This window comes from Pelodiscus sinensis, chromosome 32, assembly GCF_049634645.1.
Source record: "Pelodiscus sinensis isolate JC-2024 chromosome 32, ASM4963464v1, whole genome shotgun sequence".
NCBI lineage: Eukaryota > Metazoa > Chordata > Testudines > Trionychidae > Pelodiscus > Pelodiscus sinensis.
Window position 1 is genome coordinate 13125463 of NC_134742.1, and position 9425 is coordinate 13134887.

General features: G+C 58.7%; 1 protein-coding gene across 2 annotated transcripts in view; it reads right to left on the reverse strand.

Annotated features, from left to right (window-relative positions):
- The window catches only part of LOC102456961 (C-type lectin domain family 2 member B-like), a 54716-nt gene extending 45557 nt beyond the window's left edge, over positions 1–9159 (reverse strand). The window contains exon 1 of one of the 2 annotated variants that reach the window (XM_075913821.1): positions 8870–9011. The gene's annotated coding sequence lies outside the window, so the exon portion shown is untranslated. Of the gene's footprint in view, positions 1–8869 lie in introns of both variants that reach the window. The other variant, XM_075913822.1, reaches the window with a different exon arrangement.
- Positions 9160–9425: the final 266 nt, after the last annotated feature.

The following is a 9425-nucleotide window of genomic DNA, read 5'->3' on the forward strand; positions in this document are numbered from 1 at the left end:
ATGGAAAAGATGAGCAGGAACATCGGCTGGAATTCGCTCAAAGGCCGGACACGGACTCCCCCCGCTACAGTGGCCTGGTGTTGGTTTGGAGGGCTCGGATCCACCAACCCCCCGCAAGGAGAGCGGTTGGCTTTTGGCCAGCACAATGCACGTTTGGACCTTGGCTGTGTCCTTAATGCGCCCCTAGAAATAAGGGCGCTTTGCGTCGGGAGGCCGCGACTAGCTGGAGAGGGAGCGGCCGGAGGAGAAAGCGTGTGACATTGCAATGGGAGAGCCCCACGCCGACAGGGAAAGATGGTTTTCCCCGGCGCTGTACGGCGGCCGCTCACGGTAGGGACAAGAGCCGATTGTGAAAACAGCCAAAGAAAATATTTTGCTGGATGTCTGGAGCCACCAGGAAGGGTCTGTTCATGCCTCTCCTGGCTTGCCAGCCTGTCGGTTTAATGATTCCCAGCTTCTCTCATGAGGCGTAAAACCAGCCCCGCAGGTGAATGTGCAGATCCTGACTTGCTTTCTAGGTTCACTGCACGTCCCCCCTTTCCTGGCCTCCTCCTGTGCAGATTCTTAACTGGTGCCTGGGCTCAAACAGCTCAGATCTGGTGTGAAGGGGGCGGGGGAGAGGGGTTGTAGGACACGCTCCAGAATTAGCACTTTGTTCCCCTCCGGCCCTGGAAAGTCCCCTGCCCTGGTGCTGGGGATTTGGGGAGTATTCCCTGGACAGAGGAATTGGGAAGGGCTTCACCTCTCCCCTCCAGCCCCTTGGCACCCTTGTCTGGGGGCCTTGTGCAAACAGACATCAAACGCCTCTTCCCAGCCCGGCTCCCCTCTGCTTCCCCTCCCTTCCTGCGTCCCACCGCTCCCTTAACCCAGATCCGTCCTGCCCGCTCCAAACCAGACGCCCTCTGCTGTCTGCCTCCCCCCCCCAGACGCTTCCTTCTGCCCTCCAGTGCTGCCGCACCCAGCTCCAGGGGTGTCCTTCCCTCCTCCCCATTCCCAGACCACCCACCCCCTCGCTGCTGCTCCCACAACTTGGGGGGGTCCTTCCCTCCCTTCTGGGACCCACCCTGCCCTTCCCCAATCACATCCCAGTTGGGGAGGGGAGGAGCACAGAGACTGTCAGCCCGCTCCAGGCTCACTAAATTAATTGGCCCTTGTGACAGATGGTGCAGCCAAGCTGCCCCCAAGCAAAACAGAGCAATCTTTAATCTTTCAGGCCCCTCCGCTGCCTGCATCCATCTTCCTCCCCTCTCCAAAAACCCCTCCCCTCCTCCTTTATTGTAGGGACTCCAAGCAGCTCCTTCTGCTAGGCAAGGGGCTCTGTGCACCCCCAAATTCTGCCCACCCGTATAAAAGGATCCCCCCTTCTGCCCCTCAAAGGAGAGGCTCTGTGGGCCCCACCTTCCCCCCCTCAAAAGGGTCCCCCAATCTCCTCCCATTCCAGGGGCTCTGTGCACCCCCAAATTCCTCCCTCCCTAATAAAAGAACCCTCCCAATCTCCCTCCTTTCCCCGCCTTCCCCCTCAAGGCCCACACCCTGATTCTCCCCCCCAGGGCCTCTGCCCATCCTCCTCCCCACAGACCAGCCCCCCACAATGTCGCCCACCCACAACACAAAGGGGTCCGTGTTCCCCACACACCCCAGGGGCGGGTGAGTCTGAGTGGGCCGTTCACCCCCCCTTACCATCCAGGTCCACCCCTGTCCCAGCTCTTGCTGCAAAGTGGGCCTGGGTATTGTGTGTGGGGGGGTTGTAAACCCCTGACCCCCACTCAGCTGCTGGAGCTGGGCAAGCCCCCCACCCAGACCCTGCTCCCCAGCCGCAGTTCCAAGGGGGGGCACCGCAGGTGGGGGCACTTTTCTTCACCCCTCTATTTTCCCAGGGCCCCTGTCCTCCCCCCAGGGGACTTATGGGGGGAGAGGTGTCCCCAACTGCCCTTTCCCACCCTCCTGAAATCGGGGCCCACCCAAGTGTCCTCATCTGCCCATGCCAGACCCCCCCCCCTTTTGTCTCTCTGGGCTGCCCCTCACTCACAGTGCCAACCGGTCAACTCAACATCCCCCCCCCCCCCCGGCCGGGCACAGAGCTGAGCCGGGGGAGGGGGGGCTGAGGTCCTGCGGGAGGGAGCTACCCCCCCCCAGCACTCTGCTCCCCGAAATCTGCAACAGAGCCGCTGTCAGCGCATGGCAGGCAAACACCCCCCAGACATGGGCAGCCCCCCCGCTTGGCTGGGCCAATTCACACCCCCAATTCACACCCTCCGCCCCCCCCCCCGCCGGGATGGGCCCCCCATAAACCTGGGAGGGGCTGAAGGGGAGTTCCCCCCTTCTGCCTCCATCCCCCACGTGCCCTTAAGGAACCCACCAAATCCCCCCCCCCCCCCCGGGCAAAACCCGCCGCTCACCCGGCTCCCGCTGCCCGCGCCCGGCAGAAACACCCTGGACCGGCAGCAATGAGGGACCCGCATTGCGGCATGTGAATTGCTCCTCCCTCCCCCCGCCAGGAGAGGGGACGGGTCCCAGCTGGCTCATCCGAAGCAGGGGGCGGTGCCACAAACAGCTCACGCCCCCCCCCTTAGCCCCCCCCCCAGGGGTGATTAGTCCCCAAAGCGCTGCGGGACCCTCCCTTGCGGTTCCAGTTCTTTGATCGTGACAGCGCCGGCAATTTTCCCATCTCCACATTCCCCCTCTCCCCGCCCCCGAACCGGGAACCCCGCCCTTGATGCCTGAGCACCAGGAATATTCCTGGCCCGGGGCTGGGCTCCACCAAACTTGCCACCTGCTCCCCTTGCCCCCAGCACCCTCCCCCCACACGTCCCCTGGTCCCGACTGCCACCCCCGAGTGAGCTAAAATGCCCCGGGGACCCTCCCCTGGCTGTGCTGTGGGGTTCGGGCAGCTTCCAGGGGTGGTGTCTTTGTGCCTTATGCTGCACCAGCCGTCCAGTGCTCCCTAGGCCAGGCATGTCCAAAGTCCGGCCCGGGGGCCAATTGCGGCCCGTGTTCCGGTTTAATACGGCCCCCCAGGTAATTTGGCAATATCTATCTTTTATGGCCCCCAACGAATCCATATGTATTGAGATGAATACATTGTAAAATCTCAGTTAATGTCAGTTGGTCTAAATCAGTTATAAATATATTTGGACACGACATGTATACTTGGTTTTATGTTCCTGTTCATATTTTTTGAACTTAAAAGTTGACAGACAACCTTTATTACCAATAATATGTAATGTACTTTACAATGTTCCTGATGTATATTTCAGCTTCCTGGATTTTTTTTTCATCTGGCCTTCAGATATGAAAGGCAGAGTGATTTAACACCTGTTTAGATTTGTCATCCATGTGACGAAATGAAAAGTATGCCGTTTGCAATAAACTTTGCATAAAATAGTTAATTTGCATTTAATTTTAATGGTTCAAAGAATGTCAGGCAAAATGGTCGGCCCTCACGCATGTTCACTTCATCAAATCTGGCCCTCTTTGAAAAAAGTTTGGGCACCCCTGCCCTAGGGCCTTTCTGCCCCTTTTCTCTCCCCCCCCCCCCCCCCCCCCCCGCCTAGCTGCAGCTGCCCCACTGGTCACAGCCTCCCCCTCTGGGTTCCCTCAGCCTCCCTGTGCAAGGCCCCGAGCTAAGAGACGCGGCGACCCCTGCTGGCTGCATCCCCGCCCTGCAGCTCGGAGCTGACTCCGGTTCCCAGGAGAAGGCTGGATTTCCAACACCAGGGGCTGAGAGGACACCACAAGGCTCACAGCCACCCAACCCCCCTACCCAGAAGATGCAGGATCTGGGGTGTCTAAACACCTGCCCCCTTTAGAAAATCTCCCGCGGAGGAACTCCCCGCACCTCCCCCAGCGAGGGGGTGTGTCCTGGGATCTCCTCAGGGGCGGAGCCGGGTTCGTCGATACACGTTAAGCATTCCGGTCATCTGAAGAAGTGGGCTGTGCCATGTGTGGCGAGTCTAGGAAGACCATCGGTTGTTTTTTCTGTTTATAATCACCGTGTGCTCCTGCGGCCCCCAGCGGGTCCCAAACTCTTCAGCATCACGCCCTCCTTTTTGCTTTTTGAAAAACCCTCACTCCCCCTTGCCCCCCATAAAAATAGCAGCAACACTGGTTGAGGGACCAGGCACCTGCAGGGAGGCAGAAGAGACCTGCCCCATCTCACAGCCACCGGCGGCTTTTTCATCTTGCCCCGACCTCTTTTCCCCACCCGGCTTCTTCAAGAATCAGCCCCTCCCGTGACAAAAAGGGGATTTTATTGGCCTGGTTATGTTGCATGCAAGTTCTGCTAGCCTATTGTACTCTCCTGTGTGGGTGCCTCAGTTTCCCTGGTCATGACCCCACTACCTGGATGGTGATGGAAAGTTCCGGTGTGACAGCCTCTCCCGTGTGCACGGCGGCTGATGCCGTTCATCACCTGAGCCCAGGAGGGGGTGCGAGCTTTTGGTCTGGGAAGCAGGAAGAAGGTCCAGGCTGGGACCAGGAGCTGGGAGCGGGTCAGTCTCTGCTGGCTGGGGCGGCAGGGGGAGGCCGATGGCTCTAGCCCTGCCACCCCCTCCCCCCACGATGGATGCGGCCAGCAGCTTCTGGCTCCTGTGCCAACAAGTCTGTTCTACGCTGTGTCCCCGTCGACCAACGAACCTTCCCTTCAACCTGCCACCTGAGAGTCACAACTGGCTGCGGATGGGGGGAGCAGGGCCCAAGGACCCCCCCAGCCCTTCGTGACACGGGATTAGGATCTACGCTCCAGCAGCCCCTGAGCAAGGCCCCACAGAGAGTCTCTTACCTCCGTGTTCCTTGTATCTTCCCACCAGTGGGAGGCTTTTAAACCCCGATTCCGGCCTCGGACGCTTCCCAAAGCCATTGGGGCCTGTCGCTCCCTGCTCTGCTTCACCGGGGACATTATAAACCATCGTGTTAGCCCCCCGGAGAGATGCCGTCCCCCTCACACTTCCTTCCCCAGGAAAAGTACAAAGCACACTAAGTTAAAGGCAGGAAGACGAAAGCACAGACGTCCGGTCTAATCCACGTGTCCTGTAGGACCCAATGACAGTCACTCACACACACACACACACACACACAGCCCCTCCTCTCCTCCACTCAGACCACCTGCTCCCCCCAAAATAACTCTGCCCCTTGGCTGCCCACCAGGAGCAGCTGGAGCTGGCGGTAGAAGGGAAACAGGTGAGGTCCAAGAGGGGATGTGACATCGTTTCACAGCTAACGGACTCGCTTTCCCCAGGATGTTGAACAATCTCGTGACTTCTGCACTAGGGGCAGGTTGACTTTTGAGCCCCAGAATTTCTTGCGGTGGAAATGTGGATGTTCAGGTGTGGCGTCTTGGGGGGGGGTGTCTGCTCCGTAACCCGGGGTCCCCCTGCGCTGCGAGGTGTGATTCCCACTGACTCACCCACATGTTGTGATGTAGTGTCAGTCCCTTGCTGGTTGTTGTGTGTGGGCGGTGGGCTGTGGTTGACCCCTACTCGCCTCTGCCTCTGAGCACTGCCTGGCAGGTGGGCTACCTAAGTCAGGTAGAAAAAGACCCAACCGGTCAGACGAGTTGGAACTAAGGAAGGGAGTGTTCGGGGGAAGGAGGTGGCTGGCGGAGAAACGTGAAGGAAACTACCTAAGTTGAGGGGCTAGGGGTGATGGACTCCTAACCCAAGGGGTCTGAGGCATCCTGGCCCTGACTCCTGTAACCACATCACGTCTATGCTGTGCTGTATCCTGGAGAAGCAATAAACCCTCCCTATTCTACTGGCTGGTGGAGTCTGTTCTTCCTGAAGACGGGGTGCAGGATTTGGGGGAGCCTCCACTTGGTGTCACATCATAGTGATATCATCAATTGCCAGCTCTCACGGTCCTGTCACAAGCTCACCAATATTTGGAGCTGTCCTCAAAACTCGGGATTCGATTGATTATGTAGGAATCTAAGGATTCATATGATAAAGCAAATTCCTTACCTGTGTGGGTTCCTAGCCTGCAAACCTGACCGGACTGGGCTATAAATGCTCCGAAACCACAAGACAAATAAAAGTCCCCTCTAAAACTAACCCCCCAACATTTTGAAGCCAATTTCATGACCTGATCCATGATTTTGAAACACTTGGGGTTGACAGTCCTCATTCCCGGCTGCATCACTATGTGTCCCGGTGACCTTCCGGCTGTACTGCAGCAGAGCAATCAAGCTGGGTACAACGTCAGGTCCCACAGGACCGTCGAAGGAGCCTCTCCTTTGGGGGGCAGAATGGGGGATCCTTTTATAGGGGCAGGTGGAATTTGGGGGTGCACAGAGCCCCTGGTGTAGCAGAGGGAGTTGCTTGGAGTCCCTACAATAAAGGAGGATGGGAGTGGTTTTTGTAAGGGGGGGGAGATGGATGCAGGCAGCTGGGGCGGGGGGGGGGCTGAAAGATTAAAGAATTTATCTGTGTTGCTTGGGGGCAGCCAGGTGGCACCAGCTGTTACAAAGGGGAGTTAATTTAATTAACTGGGAGTCTGCTTGTCTCTAGCCAACCACCTCACTGTATCTCTGCTCCCCCACATCCCACTGGAAAGGGATGGGGGGGGGGTTCCGCACTAAGGCAGGGCGGGGGCAGCTGTAGGCAGACTGGAGCCAGGCAGCTGCACAGAGGGGCGATTGTGGCTTTGCTGAACCAGAGCAAGAAGCTCTCTTCTTGTGCGGCTTCAGGCAAGGAGAACTGCTCAAATTATCCCCCCGCCCCTGCAACAGCCTCCCCCTCACTCCGCTGGAATGCAATGGGGAAGGGCAGGGAGGGTCCCAGAAGGGGGGGGGGGGGAAGGAGCCCCTGGAGGTGTGGGAGCAGCAGCGAGGGGGTGGCTGGTCCAGGGAAGGGGGAGGAGGGAAGGACACCCCTGGAGCTGGGTGCGCCAGGACTGGAGGGCCGAAGGAAACATCTAGCGGGGAAGGCAGACAGCAGAGGGAGACTGGTTTAGGCGTTTGATGTCTGTTTGCACAATGAGGCCCCAGACAGGGGTGCCAAGGGGCTGGAGGGGAGAGGTGAAGCCCTTCCCAATTCCTCCGTCCAGGGAATACTCCCAAAATCCTCAGCACCAGGGCAGGGGACTTTCCAGGGCCGGAGGGGAACAAAGTGCTAATTCTGGAGCGTGTCCTACAGCCCCCCTCACACCGGATCTGAGCAGTTTGAGCCCAGGCACCAGCCGAAGGCTGAAAATGAAGAGTCTGCACAGGAGGAGGCCAGGAAAGGGGGGACGTGCAGTGAACCTAGAAAGCAAGTCAGGGTCTGTGCATTCACCTGCGGGGCTGGTTTTACGCCTTGTGAGAGAAGCTGGGAATCATTAAACCGACAGGCTGGCAAGCCAGGAGAGGCATGAACAGACCCTTCCTGGTGGCTCCAGACATCCAGCGAATATTTTCTTTGGTTGTTTTCACAATGGGCTCTTGTCTGTACCGTGAGCGGCCGCCGTTGGGTGCCATGCAAGAACCCAGCTTTCCCTGTCGGCGTGGGGCTCTCCTGTGGCAATGCAATAAGCCATAAGCTTTCTCCTCCGGCCGCTCCAGCTAGTCCCAGCCTGCCAATGCAAAGCGCCCTTATTTCTAGGGGCGCGTCAAGGACACAGCCACGGTCCAAACGCGCATTGCACCAGCCAAAAGCCAACCGCTCTCCTCGCGGGGGTTTAGTAGATCCAAGCTCAGCCACCTTAGCAGGGGTGGGAGTCCGCATCCGGCCTTTGAGTGAATTCCAGCTGATGTTCCTGCTCATCTTTTCCATCCATGGGTGGATTTGCTCCACCCATGTGCAGAATAAAATGTGACGTGCACCTAGGCAAAAGTTAATGGGCACCACCAGTGGAAGTGAAAAACCCAGTGGGGGGCGGGGGGGGTTCTGCTCATCAGCTGGGCAGCACTGGAATCTTTCCTGAGTGGCTGCACATGAACATGAGGGGGGAGGCTGTTGGTGGTGGCGGGGGGGGGGGGGGGGGGGGGAGGGGTTAATTTTAGCAGTTCTCCTTGCCTGAAGCCGCACAAGAAGAGAGCTTCTTGCTCTGGTTCAGCAAAGCCACAATCGCCCCTCTGTGCAGCTGCCTGGCTCCAGTCTGCCTACAGCTGCCCCCGCCCTGCCTTAGTGTGGACCCCCCCCATCCCTTTCCAGTGGAATGGGGGGGAGCAGAGATACAGTGAGGTGGTCGGCTGGAGACAAGCAGGCTCCCGGTTAATTAAATTAACTCCCCTTTGTAACAGCTGGTGCCAAATGGCTACCCCAAGCAACACAGATGCATTCTTTAATCTTTCAGCCCCCCCCCAGCTGCCTGCATCTATCTGCCCCCCCCAAAAAAAACTGCTCCCCTCCTCCTTCATTGTAGGGACTCCCAGCTCTTGCTGGGAAGTAGGTTGAGGTTTGGGGGGCTGCAAGACCCCCTGAACCCCACTCCCCCACCGGAACTGGGCAAGCCCCCCACCCTGACCTCCAGCTGCCAAGTGGGACCCTGGCCAGAAAGTCTGTCACTCCACTAAGGGGCTGGTGGGGGGAGACGCGGCCCCAACTGCCCCTACCCCACCCTCCTGAAATCAGAGCCCACCTGAAATCAGGGCCCACCCCAGCATCCCCATATGCCTACACCAATGACCCCCCCCATTTTGTCACGCTCCATGCCCACCTGCCAACCCCCCTCTCCACGTGCCCCTAAAGAATCCACCAATCCACCCCCCAAATACACCTCTCCTCCCTCACACCGCTCCCCAGCGCTCAGCCCCCGGCCTGCATGTGCCCTGCGTGGGTCTGAAGGAAGGTTTTTCCCCCTTCTGCCTCCATCCCCCGCTGTCCCACATGCCCTTAAGGAATCCACCAAATCCCCCCCGGTCCCTAACTCCCCCTGGGCAAAACCCACCGCTTACCCATCTCCCGCTGCCAGCGCCCGGCAGAAACGCCCTGAACTCGCTCCCGGCAGCGTCTCCAGTCGATGGTGGCACTGCGGCATTTTAGTCCCGCCTCTCTTTTCCACTCCCTCCTCATCCCACACGTTGCCATGGGGAAGAGCAGGCGAGGGGAAAAGGGAACAGGGAAAGGGAAATCGATAACAGCTGTCTCATCGGAAGCCCACAAAAAGCTCATGACCTCAGCGCCAGGTGCTATTAGTCTGCGAGATGCTGTGGGACCATCTGTCATTGATCCAGTTTTTTGATGGCGCCAGCAACGGCCGATTCTCTCGCTCGGCACCGTTAGCCCAGCAGGGAGGCGGGTTCTGGCAGGCGGGTTATTTTTCCATCTCGACATTAACCCTCTCCCCGCCACAGAACCGGAAACCCTGCGCACCAGCCCCCCGGGGCTGTGAGGGGCAGCCCGTTGGGGTCTTGCGGGTGCCCACGAGTCGCTGGGTTTCCCGGTACCCAGGCTCGGAGCTGGCAGATTCCACTGTTGTCCGACCGTGTCGTTTTTTTCCCATCATTCAAG